General features: G+C 38.5%; 1 protein-coding gene across 4 annotated transcripts in view; it reads left to right on the top strand.

Annotated features, from left to right (window-relative positions):
- SIPA1L1 (signal induced proliferation associated 1 like 1) overlaps positions 1–20,389 on the top strand; it is a 191,212-nt gene that overhangs the window by 2,339 nt on the left and 168,484 nt on the right. The window contains exon 1 of one of the 4 annotated variants that reach the window (XM_061180989.1): positions 2,238–2,253. The exons of the other annotated variants lie outside the window; for them this stretch is intronic. The gene's annotated coding sequence lies outside the window, so the exon portion shown is untranslated. Of the gene's footprint in view, positions 1–2,237; positions 2,254–20,389 lie in introns of those variants that run through there. 4 annotated transcript variants of the gene reach the window in all.

Raw genomic sequence — 20,389 nt, forward strand, 5'->3', positions numbered from 1 at the left:
CCACAGACTGAATAGTCATTTCCACTCAGAGATCATTAATCCTCTCAACTTGGGAGCGTAAATACCGATAAAATGTCAGAGGAAGATTTATGACAATCAGAAGAGGATTTCCATTTTTTTCCAGGGTGTTATTTTTCGCTTAAATTTTTTTTTTTTAACTTTGTTTATTTTTGGCTGCGTTGGGTCTTCGTTGCTGCACGCGGGCTGTCTCTAGTTGCGGCGAACGGGGCTACTCTTCGTTGCGGTGCATGGGCTTCTCATTGTGGTGGCTTCTCTTGTTGCGGAGCATGGGCTCTAGGCGTGTGGGTTTCAGTAGTTGTGGTGCACGGGCTTAGTTGCTCTGCGGCATGTGGGATCTTCCTGGACCAGGGCTCGAACCCGTGTCCCCTGCCTTGGCAGACGGATTCTTAACCACTGTGCCACCAGGGAGGTCTCATCACTTAAATGTTTAACATGTGAGAAAAAAGTAAACCCAAAAGGTTTTTTTTCCCCTTAATTCATATAGATTGTATCCACACTACAGACTCAATAACATCTTTTATAGAAATCCAGTTTTAGGTTTTTGTGCTTTGTGCATGCATTTTTCTGTTGTTAAAAAAATGGATCCTTCTTTTAATTTTATTTAAATATAACTGTCTTTAGCTTTTTTCCTTCATTGTGGGCCCAGGATCATAAATTAAAATGTTGCCAATGCTAGAAGATTCTAGCCATCAAATGGAAACACCCAATCAATGAGGCCCCTATGAAAAGAGCTAGTAAATCTCTTCCACTGGGAGATGACCAGCCTTCAAATGGAATGCCATTTGTATAGCAGGCCAAATATAGACAAGAAATGCAAGATATTTAAGCTATAATCCTGTAATGAATTTTATTTCCATATTCTTGTTTCAAAAACTTTAGTGTTATAGTTGTTTTTTAAGGGAAAAAGACTACTGATGTTTTTCTTTGAAAGATCAATTCAGTGAACTGATATTTTTATTTCTTGTGGAAGGATGTCTTCTTATTTATTTCCTATGTAAAGGGATCTGTAGACTTGGCTTGTTTTTATGCCTCAAAATGAAATGGTGCCCTTTGGGGGATGCTGCACTGGGCTGAGGGAACTTCTAGACAGTGACTCAGATCTGTAATTAGGTCTTGCTTTCCGCACCCTTGTTGACTTGAAATCACTAGTCATAGACCGTTTAGTCTGGGGAAGCAATACATGAATCATCTAAATTGGTGCAAATTATCCAGAATGCTACTAAATGTTTTCCACTCTTTATTCTGATTGAGGGTACTAGAAAGGGAGACTTGTTCTTTGAGTTTAAAGATATTCCTGTGGGTATGTACCCATTTGTGAAAGCAAATTTCTTCCCTAGATAGAGTGAAAAGCAGTGGAACATTTGACATTGGTAAGCAATTCGGGTTTTGCGGGTCTGTTTTAGAACATTCCTCCGCGCTTTTTAGCCTTTCCTTTGTGTAGGGGTAGTAGTGGTTGCCTATCTTCCAGCTCCAGTTTGGTCTCCCATCCATGTCTTTCAGGAAGGGAGGCCCAGGGGCTGTCTTGCTGCCGAGAGTCTCAGCTTAACTCCTGCAGCATGGTTGACGCAGGAGGGAATCCTGGAAGTTTATATTGTGTGCGTTTTGCGTCTTCTAATTTGAACCACTCATCAGTGTCTCTCATATTTAGGATGGAATTTGATATCCTTTTCTTCTCTGACTTATTGACACCTGTCAGTTACCTGGCAATGAAGTGGGTGAAAGTCTTTTTTTGGTCTTCACTGAATCATAAGTTCACTTTGTTCCAATTTATTTTAGTGCAAAACATTAAAATAATCATATTCATTCTAAAGTGGAGGACATTTGTAAGTCATTTGGGGATAAAGATAAAATGAAGACTTTTCTTAGATAGAAAGTAAGCCTTTTAATTAGGTTTTTTGTTTTTTGGGTTTTTTTCCCTTACGGGTTTTCTCTGATGGTGCATTAGGGATCTTGCCCAGCACTTAACATCTTATTGTTTCTGCTCTGAAGAGAAAAAGACAAGCAGATTTAGCCAGTCAGTAGCCAAAAGACCAGATTTTCAACTTGTAATGTGAGTTGACTTTTTAATACGTGGATAAATCTTTGTTTTCATATTGGAATATCTGTGAGTGGGCCTCTCAGAGGAATGCATCTTTTGACAGGAAGTAGAAGAAAGCCATAGCTCGCTGTGTAATTTTGTGTTTTGCAGGCGTGACTACTGTTTTGCGTCTGTGGGTGTATGTGCACAAGCACGTGAGTTGGGTTGTCTTTGTTGGTCTGGGTCATTGCTATTTGTTATACACTGTCATGTTCATTTTGGAAAATCAGGTGTTCAAATTGTAAAATTATGGTTAGCACATCTGCTGAATTAAGTTGAAAGATTTTAGAGTGAGCTTCTAAGAAACTGATTGATAAAGTATTTCATGTCAGTGAATACCGTTGATAAAATTCCTTATTACACAGTTAGTTAAGCTCTTTTCCCTGATATAAATCTTAGAGACCTTCATATTAGCAATTTAGGCTGTGTTTAAAAAGGGTGCCTGTTTACTGAAGAACTGGCATCCTGTTTGTCGTAAGGACTTGTTTAATACCCAATTAACCTCTCACTTAATCTCTTTTTGCAATTAGGAGCCAAGAGACCATGCTTCAGTACCAAATACAAATCACCCAACCTTATGGCCCTTAGTTTGCATATTGTGTAAATAATTGGGTCATTAGCCAACACCTAAACAGATGGGTGTGAAAGGTTTATGTCTAGTGGGAACTTAACATCACTTTATGGCTTCTAGATTACATTGTGTGAATTATTTCTTCCATGGCAGTCAATATCTCTCATCAGTGGGTGCAGTGACAGGCTAGGTCAAGAATTCCAAAGTTCTTAACCAGTGTAGAAATATCTGGAGTTTTATGCTTGATGATATCTTATCCCCTCAGTAGCAGATGCCTTCTAACTTTGTGGAAATGAAATCTCAGTTTTCTAAATGAATGCTAATCCCTGGCGAAAGCTTCCCACCCTCTTTGTTTTTTGGTTTTTTTAAAAATTTTCTCCTCAAATCAATTAAATAGAATTAGTCTGATCTGTACTGGTAGGTGCCCCCTCTGTACTCTGGAAAACTCTGCTAAACAGTGTGTGAAGACAGACCAGCTGTCTCTACTTCTGTCTGAATATTTGGCCCCATCCTGAAAATTTGATGGTATTCCCATTTTATTACTGCATAGTGGCCTCATTTTTTAAAAAATAAATTTATTTTATTTATTTATTTTTGGCTGCCTTGGGTCTTCGCTGCTGCACGCGGGCTTTCTCTAGTTGTGGTGAGTGGAGGCTACTCTTCGTTGTGGCGTGTGGGCTTCTCATTGCCGTGGCTTCTCTTGTTGCGGAGCATGGGTGCTAGGTGCATGGGCTTCAGTACCTGTGGCGCGCGGGCTCAGTAGTTGTGGCGCACGGGCTTAGTTGCTCCGCAGCATGTGGGATCTTCCCGGACCAGGGCTCGAACCTGTGTCCCCTGCCTTGACAGGCGGATTCTTAACCACTGTGCCACCAGGGAAGCCCAGTGTCCTCATTTTAAAGATGGAGACATCAGTGTACATCCATTCACTCTTCAAATGCATGGAGCTTGTTGTTTATAAAGATTCAAGCCAAGACCCAGCATTCACTGTGGCTAAAATTCTGTTCTTTTATTGTATTTTGCTAATCATTTGGAGTAATATCCATTTGGTTGTATTTTTTCGAAGTATCCAGAAAACCTCATTTAACACTCTGTTCCTCCCAAATTTAAAAAATAACTTTTCCAAAAACAATACATACCTACGAAAATGTGGAAAGTACAGCCAAACATAAAATGAAGATGAAAATGAAAAGCATCTGTGATTTTACCACCCAGAAGTAGCTGTGGTTAACATGAGCTAATAATGTGTTCTCACAGAATACAGAGCACACCATTAAAAGGATGGTGCAGGGGGACCCACACCAATTATTAATGAAGGACTAACCTGGGTGGTGGCACCCAGAAGTTCTTAAATACCTGTATATGGAATGTGTTAAACATAATATCATCTGAACTTCAAGTATTTATATCAAGAGGTTGTTGACATTTCATCATAGGATAAAGAGGGAGCCTCTTTAAAGGGAAGCTGGGCTCTGGCCTATTCTGGTTAGCTTTTGTTTTTAACGATTTTAGGGAGAGATTTTTGGTGTAGGGTATATTTCTCTATGTAGGCCTGTGGTTTTGTTTTGTTTGTTTTTAAGTGAAGGAGTCTTATAAAGTAAGCTGTTATATAGGAAGAGGAATACTATATCTTTAAAAGAAGTGTCTCCGTTCCCCTGATAGAAAGATAGGAGAGAAAAGGCAAGTGACCGAAGGCTGCATACGGTAATTCTCCAAGGGTAATTGAATTCAGGGTCCCTCCTGGACTTGTTTTTGATATGGTATATCTGTCCCCTGCCTCATTCTGTCTGATGTACCCCTCCTCTCTGCTCCCTCCCCTGTCCTGTAACTTAAACAATGCAACATTGCAAAGCATAGGGAACTCTGCACTGACTCACATCTCCATTATCCCACTTCATGCTTCAATTTACAGTAAGTCCGGTTATTGTCTGGTTTTCAAATCATCACACCACAAGGAAGCAACAGACATCTCCCTGGATCTGAAACTATTTGCCCTTTGTGGTGTTTTGATTGTTTCTGAGGATTTGTTTGCTGGCCTCTTTCTCTGAGGCTCAAAATAACTTGGTATGTATGCCACAGCCCTCTTAGCTTCCAGAGGGCTTCTTTTAAGTGTCTGTCCATAACGGAAACATTCTCTATGAGCAGGGATGCACTTCAACCAGTTGGCCAGTAATCACCCCCAGAGTTTCTTGTCCTGAAGCCTTTGTGGTGTAAACAGAGCAAATGATGAGAGCTTTGTCCTTTGTCCTCTCTTCCAAGGAAAGAATGTAAAAGTTGTTTTAAAGGAAGTCTGAATTTTGTGGTATCACTCGGTTTTGGCCCTGTGTCCATTTAGATTTTAGCCTGGGATTCTTTGGGAAACTGCACCCCTGGAAGAAAATGAGGATTTCTAAAAGAATTGTTGTTTCAGCAGCTGTTAATGTTAGTAAGAACACAGCACTGTCTTTGAAGATTCTTTAGACAGCAACAGCATGTGGGATTTCACTTTTGCGACGTTAGTCTCTTCCACTGAGAGACTGATTTGAATTATATTAGTCAAATACCGTCCAGTTTTAAATTATTTTATAATTTTGTATTGTTGGAAAACACTCAAACTTTGATTCCTGGGTGTTATAGTGTGTTTTTAGTTTTAGGCATCAAATTAAGATCTTTGCATTTAAATGGTTGAAGAAAGCAAATTTTAATTTGTTTTCAAAATATTATCATTAATAAATAGTGATCCTATCTTTTCTGCCTGTTTTACTTATGGGTGGCTTCATGGGACTTTTAGACTTTGCATGATCGTGTTTAATACTCTGAACTGTTGTCTTTGTATTCACAATGCTGGGGGTGTGTATCAGTTGATTTTCTTGCATAACACTCATTAGATTTATTTCAGATTTATTTCAAATTTATTTATTTTATTCTCAGACCCAATGCTAAAGTTACAAATAAAGAAACCTCCCTATTTTTTAATTTGCTACTTGGACTCTTAACACGTTATAACACTGTCTCTTTATCAGTGGGTTCCTGATTCTGTTAAGTTCACTACTCCTTCACAAAGATAGCTTGATAGGGTTTTGTTTGTTTGTTTGTTTGAGATAAGATTCCAATGTAATCTCTTCTCCAAAAGGATTTGGATAAGTCATTTACAGTTGCTCTCCCAGTCCTCATTCTCATTCCTTCAAAATGGGTTATCTTTTTACCTCTCCTTCCCCATTTCCTTCCCTTTTTTTTTTTTTTTGATATGAAAGACATGGGGGGCAGCTGGTAGGAAGAGGGGGGGGAGTTTGACTTTGTTCTAAATGGAGGATGGGAATAAAATCAAGTTCAGGTAAAGAATGAAGGGGTCAACCTGATGTGGGAAGAAAGTTAGAGAGAAAAGAGTTCAGGTGAGGAATTTGTAGTCTTAAAAAGTAACCCACCACAGAGGAATTGCTAACTCTGCCATTGCTTCTTTTTTGACCTGAAATAACACCAGGTAGCTACCATTTTCTAAGCAAGGTCTGAGGGCATCTTTAAGCAGTAGCTAATTTGTCCATGTTTTGTTTTGCTTTTCATAGTAGATGCTCAGTTAATAGAAAGTTTGATTGACTTGCTGACGTGTTAACTGCAGGGAAAAAAATAGGCTCACTCTTTTTTTAAAATAGCCATTCTAATTTCCGACCAGATGGATTCCTCCTTCATTAATTCTGTGAGGAGGCTGTGATATAAGTTGAATACCCTTTTTTTAAAATCAAGTCTTCTTCCCTAATGTTATATAGTAGGATCTCTTTTTCTCTAGGGGAGTGAGAAATGTGAGAAGTTACTTTCTCTTCATGTTTCAAAGTAAAAGGCTGTACTGTTGCCTAGTTCCCAGAGAGGTGATTTCCAGCCATTCCTACACTCAGTTTTTGGGGTACATTAGTCCTCCATAAATTGGTGGGATTAAGATTATGTTCTGAAATTTTGCCATATTCTTTGAGATTCTTGGAGTCCCCTAGTGGTCGTCTGAAGCCACAGTTGGGAATCACTGCGTGAGGGATAATCCTTTCACCTGTTAGGTGGGGATATCATCCTTGGCAGGAAAGGCAGTCATCTGGCAGAATGGGATCTGGACTTGAGCGTTTCTTTTCTGCCTTCTCTTGTTGCTACTTCAGATCTCTCTGTCTTCATTACTAGGGCTCTAAATTTCATTGTCAAGTTCATTTTCTTCCAAATGTTATAAAATAGAGGCAGGGTCATGATGCTTTTTGGAGTTTGTGTCTGTTTTTGGTATTTCTGGATACAAAAGGACAAAGTAGGCCCCTTCCTATACGTTTCAATGCTTGAAGAACAATCAAAGAAAAAATAAAGTCTGGTTTCTTAGTAAGTAGTTACTGTCTTTCTTTTCCAGACTCCCCTTTTTTTTGGTTGTGTTTATTGCATGTAGCTCACCACTAACTGCGGTCATGGGATGTTGCTTTCAAATCGGGTCTGCAAGATAGTTTTTTAGTTACTGTTTTTCAGCACAAGAGAAGATGCAGTTATTTTGATTTTGTGAGTATTTTCCCTCTAAGGGCAGAGGGCCACATGCTCTTTGGTGCTGGGATACTTCCTACAGTTCTGAGTGGACTTGGCCTATTTTTCCAAATGAGATAATGAATACAAAAATGCTCTCTAGTAAACTGTAAAGTGTCATAAATGGGAGAGAATGTTGTTGTTACAGTTATTCTCTGCTTGAGGGGCCAACTATAAATATTCTCTGTTCAGTTCTTGACCTCCATCTGAGAACTGGCTGCTTTTGACATTCCTGTTTCCAGGGAATAGCTATTTCTTGATTAGGCCAGCTTTTACCTACTTGGACCTTTTGCAGAAGAAAAAGCTTCACACATTGAACAAATGTAGCTTATATTACATTCAAGCTAGTGGTTGGTATTTCATAATATTTACAGAGAGAGGAGTCACTGCCCTTTATATATGGCAGTACGTTTCTATTGGCAATGACCATGAAGTTCCCGGCCCCATGAAAAATAACTGGCTCTTGGAATTAGTATTTCAGGTCTCCATCTCCCTTCCTATTCAGCGAGAGGACGCTTTCTCTGACAGATGGACTTGTAGTTTTTGTTGAGCTTTCATACAGAATACAGCTTGTGTGTGTGTGTGTGATTTAACTCTTCACCCTCAGGCTTTTCAATTTGTGTACATTGATTCTTGTGGAGAGCTATATGACCTGCACTACAGAGAGAGAACTTGCAAGGAGAATTAAAGGTGGAGGGAGACACTTCCTTCCCCTGTCTTCCAGAGTAGCTGGAAAGCGGAACTGTTGTGACGTCCCCAGCCCCCCGTGGGTGAAGAGATGCTGCTTCTGCCGCAAATATCATCTGAGCGGGTGCCTCATCCCTGGGGCGGTGCCAGGTGGCATTTGGAAGCTGGCCTAAAACTGCTTCTTCATTGGCAGCGGCTCCTCATGAGAAATGCTTTCCTGCATCTCATAGTAAACCAGTGCTGACTCTAATGGGGAGCTCTAAAAAGACCGCATCATGGAGATTTGACATTCCCTGTAGCTGGCCAGTAGTTTACCTTCACAAGCCTCTTGGAATTGTTTCAAAACACCAATCGCTCGCTGTCAGTGGCTTGCTCCACCGAGGGGAAGAGGTGAGCTGATTATTGCATGGAAGACTGCTTGATCGGAGGGACATTTCTCAGTTCACCCTGTCTGTTCTTTCCTTTCCAGTGTACATGGAACTTAAATTCTGTGAAAGACTGTAATAAAGTTGATTCCTAGAATTTGCTTTCCAGAATTTTGGATTTTTGTAGAGTACAGTGTTAGCTAGGGAAGACAAAAAAGTTGTGTCAGTTATCTTGGAAGTAATATCTTTGTTGAATAAGAAAAAGAAGGGTACACTAGCAGTGGAAACACTTGATTTGCCCGGAGGAAAACATTTGAGCTCTTGTTAGGTCAGAATTCTCCTCCTTCAAAAGAGAGATGATAACTCTCTTATCAGTTATTTAGACATTTTAAATTGTTTGAAATTAGGGTAAAGTCATGTAGTGTTCAAAAGGGGGACTCAAATGTACAGAGAAAAGAAAGTCTAAGTTGTAGCTTCTACAGAAACCAGCACTTGTTCATGTTATGTGTAATTTTTTATCTCCACTTCTAGTGAGAATAATTCATACTCCATATGAGGTGAATTAGCTTCTTTATTGGGCCATTTGTTAAGTTCCACCTATTGGCGAGTAAATTAACCTAGAGAGCATGTTCTGTATTTAGAATGTTTGGTTAATGCAAGGATTCTAATGTTTATTAGTCTGTGACGTACATTTTAAGTGTAAGTAAATAAAGGCCCAAATGCATAGTTGTTTGTTAAAGATAACAAAACAAGTCATTTAAAGAGCAGGGAACAGATGGTCTCTTGCATACTTCTTTCTTTAAAAGTTAATCCATGTTGACACAATGCATATATCATTCAAAAGAGAAATTCGAGTCTTTTGCCAGATAGTCTCTCCTTATTTTAGGCAAGTATTGTAGTGGTCACACAGTACCAACTCAAGGCTGTCCATACAATACATTTTCCATCAGATGGCACAAAAGAATAGACTATTGGGTTAAGGGAGAGGAAGGAGTTAAAGGCAGCTTTGTTGCAAGCCCGTGGATCCGCCACGCTGGAGAATAAACTTACTTCTCAGCACCCAACTCCTTCCTTTCCTCTGTCCTCCATGCTGAATGAGGTCCTGTGCCTTCCCACAGTTGAACTCTTCACCCTGTCTGTGGGTGCTGGGATGCTGTGGTCCCCTCTCCTTCTCCAGATGTGAATTCTCTAGTCCTGGCGTTCCCTTCTCTCCTTCCCCTTCAGCTCTTTCTCTCTCCAGCAGAAATCTTTCTCACCCCCTCTCAGATCTCTCATTCTCTCTTTCTTGTTTCCAGTGTAGGAGAAACAAAAAGTAGGGGAGGGAGAGATTAGTCCATCACTCTTATATACCTTAATTCTTCTAGAGTTTCGGGGATTTTATGGGGGAGGCTCGTTTATAATATACATGAAATAAAATGCATAGGTCTTAAGTGTTCTAAGATTGGGCTGTTTCTACTTATTATTGGCTGTTATGAATAAGGCTGCTATAAGCATTTTTATAAAGTCATTTTGTAGACATATTATTTTCATACCTCTTGGGTAAATACCTAGGAATAGAATTGTTGGATCATAGAGTAGATGTATGTTTGACTATATAAGAAACTGCCAAACTGTTTTTCCAAACTGGTTGTGCCATTTTATACTTGAGCAAGGAATTATGTGTGAGGGTTCCAGTTGCTTCATGTTCTTACTAGTGTTTAGTACTGTCAGCTTTTTGTGTGTGTGTTGGAAGGCAGAGATATTGAGTAGTATCCTCCGAACTGAGAAGAAACTTTAAGACTGAAAAATGAAACAGGCAGCTCCATAAAATGCAGTTATGAAGTTTATTGTCGGTAACTTACCTACAAGCAGGATTGGGCGGATGATGATCCAGAGGCATTCGCAGCTGCATATGGTGCTGCCAAAAGAGGTACAGGGGATGTAAGGGGGGCCAAAGCTAAAAATAGAAGCTGACTACCAAGGGAGAAGAAGTCCACACCTACGGGAACCAGGGATTCCCCCCTCCCCCCCGATTCCGGGGATCTCATGACCATCTGTGTCAGCAAAAGACATTCTTCAGTTTTCATATCAGATGAAGGCAAGGGTAAAGTTGATAGGGCACCTACCTGCCTTGGGTGCATTCCTTGTGAGCAGGCAAAAGCTCAGTCACACAAAGGGGAGGGTGAGTAGGACTTCGGGCCTAGGATGGAGCTGGTAAGATGGAGTCTGTGTGGTTCAGCCACACTGTTTGTTTTTTTAATTTTAGCTGTTCTCGTGGGGTGAGTGTGAAATAGTATCTCATTGTGATTTTAATTTGTGTTTTCCTGATGTGTAATGATTTTGCGGATCTTTTCATGTGCTTATTGGCCATTCATCTTTTTTTGCAGTATCTTCAAGTCTTGATTGTTTTTCTAAAATATTATTGAATTATCTTTTTTAAATTATAAGATTTTAAATATATATTACCTCCATATATTTAAATAACATATAAATGTGTACCCATATAGAATGTATACATACATACGTATGTATATGTGTATATATACATATATATTTATATTTTCTGTTTTGGATTTTTAAAAATTGAACTATAGTTGATATACAGTATTATATAAGTTTCAGGTATACAACATAATGATTCATAATTTTTAAAGATTATACTCCTTTTATGGTTATTATAAAATATTGGCTATATTCCCTGTGCTGTATAATATATCCTTGTAGCTTATTTATTTTATACATAGTAGTTTTTACCTCTTAAGCCCCTACCTCTACCTCCCCCCTCCCCCCTTCCCTCTTCCCACTGGTAACCACTAGTTTGTTCTCTGTATCTGTGAGTCTGCTTCTTTTTTTGTTATATTTACCAGTTTGTTGTATTTTTTAGATTCCACATATAAGTGATATCATACAGTATTTGTCTTTCTCTGTCTGACTGACTTCACTCAGTATGATAATCTCTTGGTCCATCCTTCCATGGTGCTGCAAATGGCATCATTTCATTCTTTTTTATGGCTGAGTAATATTCCAGTGTGTGCGCGCGCGTGTGTGTGTGTGTGTGTGTGTATGTGTATGTATATATATACACACACACCACATCTTCTTTATCCATTCCTCTGTTGATGGACATTCAGATTGCTTCCATGGCCTGGCAATTGTAAATAGTGCTGCTATGAACGTTGAGGTTCATGTATCTTTTCAAATTAGCGTTTTGGGGTTTTTTTGGATATATACCCAGGAGTGGAATTGCTGGGTCATATGGTAGTTCTGTTTTTAGTTTTCTGAGAAACCTCCATACAGTTTTCCATAGTGGCTGCACCAATTTACGTTCCTACCAACAGTGTACAAGGGTTCCCACTTCTCCACATTCTTGCCAACATTTGTTACTGTGTTCTTTTTGATGATAGCCACAAAATGAGGTGATATCTCATTGTGGTTTTAATTTGTGTTTCTCTGATGACTAATGATATTTATTTAGCATCTTTTCATGTGCCTGTTGGCCATCTGCAGTTCCTCTTTTGAAAAATGGCTATTCAGGTCTTATGCCCATTTTTTAATTGGGTTATTTGTTTTTTTGATATTGGGTTGTATGAGCTGTTTATATATTTTGGATATTAACCCCTTATTGGTCATGTCATTTGCAAATATTTTCTCCCATTCAGTAGGTTATCTTTTCATTTTGTTGATGATTTCCTTTGCTGTGCAAAAGTTTTTAAGTTTAATTAGGTCCCATTTGTTTATTTTTGCTTTTATTTCCTTTGCTTTGAGAGAAAGAGAGATTTATATTCTTAATTCTCCTTGATAAGGAGAAGGTTTAATTTTAAGTCCAACTTATAATTTTTTATGGTTAGTGCTTTACTATGTGTTATCCAAGAAATCCTTGCCTATCTAATATTGGGAAGATGTTTTTCTGTATTTACTTGAAGGTGCTTTAGGGTTTTATCTTTTACATTTAGATTGATAACCTATCTTTAATTTTTTGTGTATGAAATAAGGTAATTGTCAAGGTGTGTTTTTTTTCCCCCCATCTGTATATCCATTGCCATTTGTTTGCTTAAAAAGATTTTTTACTGCTTGAACTGAGTTGGTGTCTTGGTTGAAAATCAACTGACCATACATGTATAAGCATGTATAAGTCTATTCCTGGACTGTTTTCTACTTCTCTTTGTTTTCTGTCTCATTTCCCAAGGAGTTACTCTTTTTCTTCTTCTTCATTTTGGTTCTCCTGCTTCCATGAAAATAGCTTCTTCTCTTTTACTGTTTTTTCTTCTCATTCATTTATTTTTATATCAAACATTTAATGAGCAGGTACTTTGTGACTGTGCTGGTATCTGGGACTGTACAGGTTGATGAGAGCTGATCTCTGCCCCAAAAAAACTCACTGTAAAGTGTGGAAAGTGCTTTGAAAGAGTGGGATCCTCGGATTCCCTGAAAAGGATGGACATCTCACCTGGTCTGGTGGTCAGAGAGAAGACCTGCTGGGGGAGATGACGGTGCTGCCTCCTGTTCCCCTTCATGGGCAAAGGCCCAGGATTAGGGATTGGTTCTTTTTTATTCCTCCTCTGCATGTGCTCACACCTGTTCTCAGTTGTTTCTGTGTCATCTCTCTGGGCACAATTTCCAAATCCAGCCAGAGGAATAGTTGTCAGAATTATACTGTGGTGCTTATTGCTTTGTTCCTTATGTGGTTTTATGTAAAGAGCTCCCCTAATAGCTTGTTAGCACTGGACAGTAGTAATTTGTCTTAATCTTTAGAGGCTCTGTACAATTTTATATGCATCAGAAACTTAAAGATATTTTTGCAAAAAGGAGCTCATTGAAAACTTCTTTGTGGGTTCATTTGTATCTTACATTTCATTACTGGATAGGTTTTAAATTTAACTTAATTATGAAAATACTTTCAGAGTATGTTACTTTTCCAGCATAATTCTTTTTGTTGAAGTATTCCTGCGGAGATCTCCTTTCCCTCCAGCTGCTGGGCAGTAGGATGGCTCTCTGGCTTGTGACTGTGGGCACTGCAGACTCTTTCTTTGGAGAACACATGTCCTTGAGCGCCCTGTCTTCAAGACTCCTACCTGGAGTTTTTCATTTCATTTTTTCACCTAAACGGTGTCTGCTTTTCTCTGTTTGTCAGAATGCCTCTCAGTAAAAAGCTCTGCGTATCCTTATAAAGCCATAATGACATCACAGAACACATTTTTTAAAAGGATTAATGTATTTTCAGATCATTAAATTCTAAAGCTATAAATAGTGTCTTAATGCTAATGGAATAGATATGTGGAGCATCGTTTAGTGATTTCACTGGAATTAAGGTGAAGCAATTAAATGCATTTAAAAATATATAAATTAAAATATGTATTTCTTGCTTCAGGCAATTATATGCAACTTAGTATCCATTAAACGTGTCTGTATAGCTTTACTGTGCTTAAGCATAATGTCAGAAGTCTGTAAACCCAATTATGTTATGAAGTTTGCTATCAGCATTTTTTTCATTGAATTTCTATCATTTACAAAATTTAAATTACTTTGAAAGATAAAGAAATGATCTTTTATTACCAATGGATTTTAAAATTTACATCCTTACAGAGAGGAATGTGATTATAGAAGGTATTTATATAGCAGATAAAATTATTGTATATGAGTATTTTTTACATACATAAAAATATGGTATTTTTTAAAATTAATTTATTTTTGGCTGTGTTGGGTCTTTGTTTCTGTGAGGGCTTTCTCTAGTTGCGGCAAGCGGGGGCCACTCTTCATCGCGGTGCACGGGCCTCTCACTATCGTGGCCTCTCTTGTTGCGGAGCACAGGCTCCAGACGCGCAGGCTCAGTAGTTGTGGCTCACGGGCCTAGTTGCTCCGTGGCATGTGGGATCTTCCCAGACCAGGGCTCGAACCCGTGTCCCCTGCATTAGCAGGCAGATTCTCAACCACTGCACCACCAGGGAAGCCCCCAGTATGATGATATTTTTTGAGTGCCCTGAAAATGTAGTTATCGGCAATCAATCAACAGGAGAATCAATGTTTTAAGGGTGATTTACATTAGGATGTTTAAATTTCTAATATTGTTAGTTAAAAATAAAACAAATTTGGTATTCAGTATAAAAGTAAAATGAAAAGGCGTAATGATATAATAAGACACTGCTTAAGCTGTTTGATCAGAAACCTTTGACCCTTACTCTTCTGAGGTTTTTATTATTGTTTTTATTTTTAAACTCAAGTCTGCCTTTTCTGTTTCTTTTTCTTTACATATGATTAAAAATGCTTCATGTTTATTAAACTTAGTAAGAGTTCAAAGTGATCCAGCATGTGAGTGTTTTTAAGTGCTAGAGAAGAATTTGGGAAGTCCTTTTGAAGAGTGACTATGCCCCTAAAAGAGGGACCCTACAGAGGGGCCCACAATGGGGGCGGTCCATTTATCAGTAGAGTAGGGTTTACTAGGTATAACTTATTCTCATTAATTGCTTCTCTCTGAAATTCTACCGTTTCAATTATCTTATCTTTTAGACAGAGTCTTTTTTTGGTGAGAAAGCATCCTTTTTTTTTTTTTTTTTTTTTAATGTATTTTTTGAAATGCCCAAGTCTTCTTGTTCTCTCTAGCCAGGATGCTTACCCTCATAGGGATGAAGATGTCCCACAGGGGAGTCAGGTAATTCTGCTATGGCCATTCCAAGCCCTACGACCTCTTTTGATTATTTCTCATGTTTCGTTCTCTTACTTTCTCTGCCCAGATTGGCCAGATAGAGTTAGATTTTACAAGGTCTGCTGCAAACATTTGCTATTTTCAATCACAAGTTGGCCAATTGGGAGGCTTCTATTTAGTTACTTGAACTAGGTCACCAGACACATTGTATTAATCCCATAGTTTAAATGGGCCATCTGTTGAGTCACTCTGGTAATTGTTCCTTTTTTGAATACCAGTGTACCCAAGTTAAGTTGCAGCCAAGGGTGTTAGCAGTTTTTTCAAAGAGACTAATGCGCTGAACTGTGGGCCTCTCTCAAGTGAAACTTGCCTTTGGAGAGTTTTTATTGTCAACTTATTTCTTTCTGTGTTCCTTTTCCTCATTGTGACTTTTTGATTGTGGTAGTTGAGGGTCATGCTTCTTAAAGATACTTAGAAAGGAGGGAAGTGGGATTGGAAGTAGGGAAAAGAGGCCAAACATTTGTCAGTAGTAGTCGTGGGATTTCTTTGCAGTGAAGCTTTGGGAAAGAGAAGGGAAAGGATGGACAATAAACAAACCTATTCTGTATATTTGGGCTCTTCTGTGACTGTTGGGAAGGATCTGACATGGGGCCCTCAAAGCTGAGACTTTAAGCAAACTATCAGTAGCTTAAATAAGTCACCCAAAGCACCTGAAATGTGCATTTTACTTTGTGTTTCTATAATAATTTTCTGGCAAGATCTGGAGAGTAAGAGTCAAAAACATGGAGTCTTACGTGTGAAAGGCTGTGTAGATGGGGAACTGTACTGATGCAGACATCTTTATATTATCTGTGAAAAAGAGAAATGCCAGCTCTGTTCTAGGACCTCTTCTCTTCTCTCCCGAGGTGATGTCATCTAGTTCTGGGACTTTAAATGCCACCTGTATGCCTCTGTGATTCCCAGTTCTGTGTCTCCAGCTCAGAGTTGGTTTCACATCTGTATTTCAAACTGTGAGTCTGATAGCTCCACATAGATGTCCAATAGACACGCTCAGCAGAGAACTCTTGATTTATATCTGGGGTGATCAAGTCATCCTGCTTTCCCAGGACTTCCTTGGTTTTAACACTGAAAGTCCCACATTCTAGGAAACCTCTCAGTCCAGGACAAACCAGGATGCTTGGTCATCCTGTTTATAAACCTGCTTCTCGCCCACTCTGAATTCCTCAGGAGAATCATCCAACCAGTTGCTCAAGCTAGACATTCAAGAGTTATCCTTGATTCATCTCTTTCTAGATCCATCAGCATGTCCAGTTTCTAAACCATATGTGATCCATCAGCATGCCTCGTTGTCCCTACCTCCAAAAGTACCCAACTCTGTCCATTTCTCTCCATCCTTGCTGATCCCACCTTAGAGCAAGCCATTTGCATCTTCTGCTGGGTCATGCACAAGAAAAGGCTGTGGAGCCCTGCAGCTGCTTCACATTGCTTTTACTAAGGCCTCCGAGCTTCCTTACAGTCTGAAGCTGTCTGTCTCTCTTACCCTGTGTCATCTCCCTGCCCTCCAGCCACACCTGCTCTCTTTACCTTGGACATGCTAAGTTTGTTCAGGTTTTAGGGTCTTTCTACCTACTCTTCCTTCTGCCTAGAACATCCTTCCTTTGTGTAGCCAGTTCCTTCTGGACATTTAGGTCTTCTTATCTCAAATCACTTCTTCACAGAGAGACCTTCCTTGACTGACCAATTGATGAGAGTATCCAATCAGCCATCTTAGCCATATTACTTTTTTTTTTAAGTTTAATAATGTTTCTAAGATTCATTGTGTTATGTTATTCATTATGTTATTTCTCGTTGCTTTAATTCATTTATTTTCACTGCTGCCTAATATTCCATTGTGTGAGTATACTGTTTATCCATTATTTCCTCAATGCAAATTTAGGTGGGTTCCAGATATTGCTGTTATAAACAGTGTTACTATCAACACTTTTGTACCTGTTTCCTCTTATGTGTAGGATTGCCAGATAAAATAAATGAGACCAAATTAAATTTGAATTTCAGACTGTTTCTGGGGTTACTATTTACTTCCAAAGGTCAATTTAGATTTTGATACACTAATATCATACTCTAATTACTACAGCTTTTTTTTTCTTTTCCAAAATCTTATCTAGGAAGGAAAGTCCTTTCATCTTATTCTTCTTCATGAGTATCTTTTTTTTTTTTTTGTCTGCTTTTCTTTTTTTTTTTAACATCTTTATTGGAGTAAAATTGCTTTACAATGTTGTGTTAGTTTCTGCTTTATAACAAAGTGAATCAGCTATACATATACATATATCCCCATATCTACTCCCTATTGTGTCTCCCTCCCACCCTCCCTATCCCATCCCTCTAGGTGGTCACAAAGCACTGAGCTGATCTCCCTGTGCTATGCAGCTGCTTCCCACTAGCTATCTATTTTACATTTGGTAGTGTATATATGTCCATGCCACTCTCTCACTTCGTCCCAGCTTACCCTTCTCCCTCCCCATGACCTCAAGTCCATTTTCTACGTCTGCGTCTTTATTCCTGTCCTGCCCCTAGGTTCTTCATAACCATTTCTTTTTTTTTTAGATTCCATATATATGTGTTAGCATACGGTATTTGTTTTTCTCTTTCTGACTTACTTCACTCTGTATGACAGACTCTAGATCCATCCACCTCACTACAAATAACTCAATTTCGTTTCTTTTTCTGGCTGAGTAATATTCCATTGTATATATGTGCCACATCTTCTTTATCCATTCATCTGTCAGTGGGCACTTAGGTTGCTTCCATGTCCTGTTAGCCATATTACTTTTTAATTTTATTTTTCCAGAGGGCACTTTTCACTTCTGATCTTTACATTATTTATTGATTTCCTTGTTCTTGCGCTCTCCTACTAGAATGTGAGCTCTTTAAGAGTGAGGGTTTTTCTGCTCTGTTCACCATCCTAGCCCCAGGGTTTAGAACAGTTCACAGAGTAGGTGTTCAGGAAATATTATTAATTGAAGTAAGAATAAATTTAATTACCTTAAGCCACGTAATTAAAACTCTGAGGGAAGGAAGATTGTGATTTTTAGCAAGCAAGGATCAGTCAGTGGAAATGAACATTATCAATATTGCTACTACCAAAAGCATAGTATCATTGATGTTTTCTTCATTTAATGAGTTGTCATAATAATTTTACATTGGTTAACATTTTTAAAGTACCTTTTCAGGTTTATTTGTAAATGTATTTTCCCGTACTCTGCATTTCTTATAAGTTCATAAGTTATTCAACAGTGAAATCTCTTCCTATAGCAGTTTTCAGGACTGTATCCCGTGTGAAAGTAGAACCATTGCAAACATCAGCCTGTAGGGAGTACAGAGAGCCTGGGAGACTTCCCTACTTGCTTTAACCTAAGTTTTGGAACTTGGATGATTATAAATCTTTGCATTTCACTGTTAAAGATACTTCTAAACCAAAATCTCAGCCTTAGAACTGTGCCATTTGAGGCCAGAGAATTCTTTGTTACGGAGGCTGTGTCATTGTAGGATGTTTAGCATCGTCCCTGGCCTCAACTCAGTAGATGCAAGTAGCACTCCTTACCAAGTTGTGAGCACCAGATACTGCCAAGTGTCCCCTTGGGGGGCAAAGTTGAAACCCATTTTTCTAAACAATGATTATGGTTTCTTCTATATTCTTTACATTGGGAAATTACTAATGTGAAAAAGTCAAGTAGAAGGCTAGTTTTTTTTGAGGAGGGGGAAGGAACGTAGCAGCTTTTTTTAAAAGCTATTATAAAGACTGTTCATCTTACATCATTACGAAGTTTTAAGAATCTATTTTCAACTTGAATGCCTCTGTAATTCCATGTTCAGCTTTGTGTTGCAAACCCTAAAATATTCTGAGGGAATTTGTTCTTTCAGTGTTTCTGTGTTTTTCGCCTGCTCTCATCACCATGGAGCTAAACACTTTGAGAGATATGTTAGGTTAAAAACAGTAATGACAGAGAGGAAAAAATGTTTTTCTTCTGCTTTTTTTTTTTTGTCCTCAGTTCTTCCTTACCCCTCAGTCAACCAAGTGGGATGTTCAATTTGAATGTTTTTAAATTGGGTATCAGGGTAGGAAAGGCATGCTTTTCAGAACATTTTCTTTTCCCCTGGAAAATGTCAACATAACTTGACCCATGAATTGATATTCTAAGATAAAGGAAAGTATACCAGAACTGGGTAGGAAGCAAGCCTTTTTCCTTGGCCTGCACCCATTTTATAGACTTATGTACTTAGACCTCCTCTACATCATAGAGAAATTTTTTCTCATATGGAAAGCAAGTATCAGAATGTGTATGTACTAGTTTTTAGTGTAGAACTGATTGATTCTATGAATAAATACAATTCTTATCAGCTTTCTTTTTTTTTAATTTTTAATTTAATTTTATTTATTTTTTTATACAGCAGGTTCTTATTAGTCATCAATTTTATACACATCAGTGTATACATGTCAATCCCAATCGCCCAATTCATCACACCACCATCCCCACCGCCCCGCAGCTTTCCCCCCTTGGTGTCCATATGTTTGTTCTCTACATCTGTGTCTCAACTTCTGCCCTGCAAACCAGTTCATCTGTACCATTTTTCTAGGTTCCACATACATGCGTTAATATACGATATTTGTTTTTCTTTTTCTGACTTACTTCACTCTGTATGACAGTCTCTGGATCCATCCACGTCTCAACAAATGACCCAATTTCGTTCCTTTTTATGGCTGAGTAATATTCCATTGTATATATGTACCACAACTTCTTCATTCATTTGTCTGTCGATGGGCATTTAGGTTGCTTCCATGACCTGGCTATTGTAAATAGTGCTGCAGTGAACATTGGGGTGCCTGTGTCTTTTTGAATTATGGTTTTCTCTGGGTATATGCCAGGTCGTGGGATTGCTGGATCATATGGTAATTCTATTTTTTAGTTTTTTAAGGAACCTCCATACTGTTCTCCACAGTGGCTGTATCAATTTACATTCCCACCAACAGTGCAAGAAGGTTCCTTTTTCTCCACACCCTCTCCAGCATTTGTTGTTTGTAGATTTTCTGATGATGCCCATTCTAACTGGTGTGAGGTGATAGATACCTCATTGTAGTTTTGATTTGCATTTCTCTAATAATTAGTGATGTTGAGCAGCTTTTCACGTGCTTCTTGGCCATCTGTATGTCTTCTTTGGAGAAATGTCTATTTAGGTCTTCTGCCCATTTTTGGATTGGGTTGTTTGTTTCTTTAATATTGAGCTGCATGAGCTGTTTGTATATTTTGGAGATTAATACTTTGTCCGTTAATTCATTTGCAAATATTGTCTCCCATTCTGAGGGTTGTCTTTTCGTCTTGTTTATGGTTTCCTTTGCTGTGCAGAAGCTTTGAAGTTTCATTAGGTCTCATTTGTTTACTTTTGTTTTTATTTCCATTACTCTAGGAGGTGGATCAAAAAAGATCTTACTGTGATTTATGTCATAGAGTGTTCTGCCTGTTTTCCTCTAAGAGTTT

The sequence above is a fragment of the Eubalaena glacialis genome, chromosome 2 (genome assembly GCF_028564815.1).
Source record: "Eubalaena glacialis isolate mEubGla1 chromosome 2, mEubGla1.1.hap2.+ XY, whole genome shotgun sequence".
In the NCBI taxonomy this organism is placed as follows: domain Eukaryota; kingdom Metazoa; phylum Chordata; class Mammalia; order Artiodactyla; family Balaenidae; genus Eubalaena; species Eubalaena glacialis.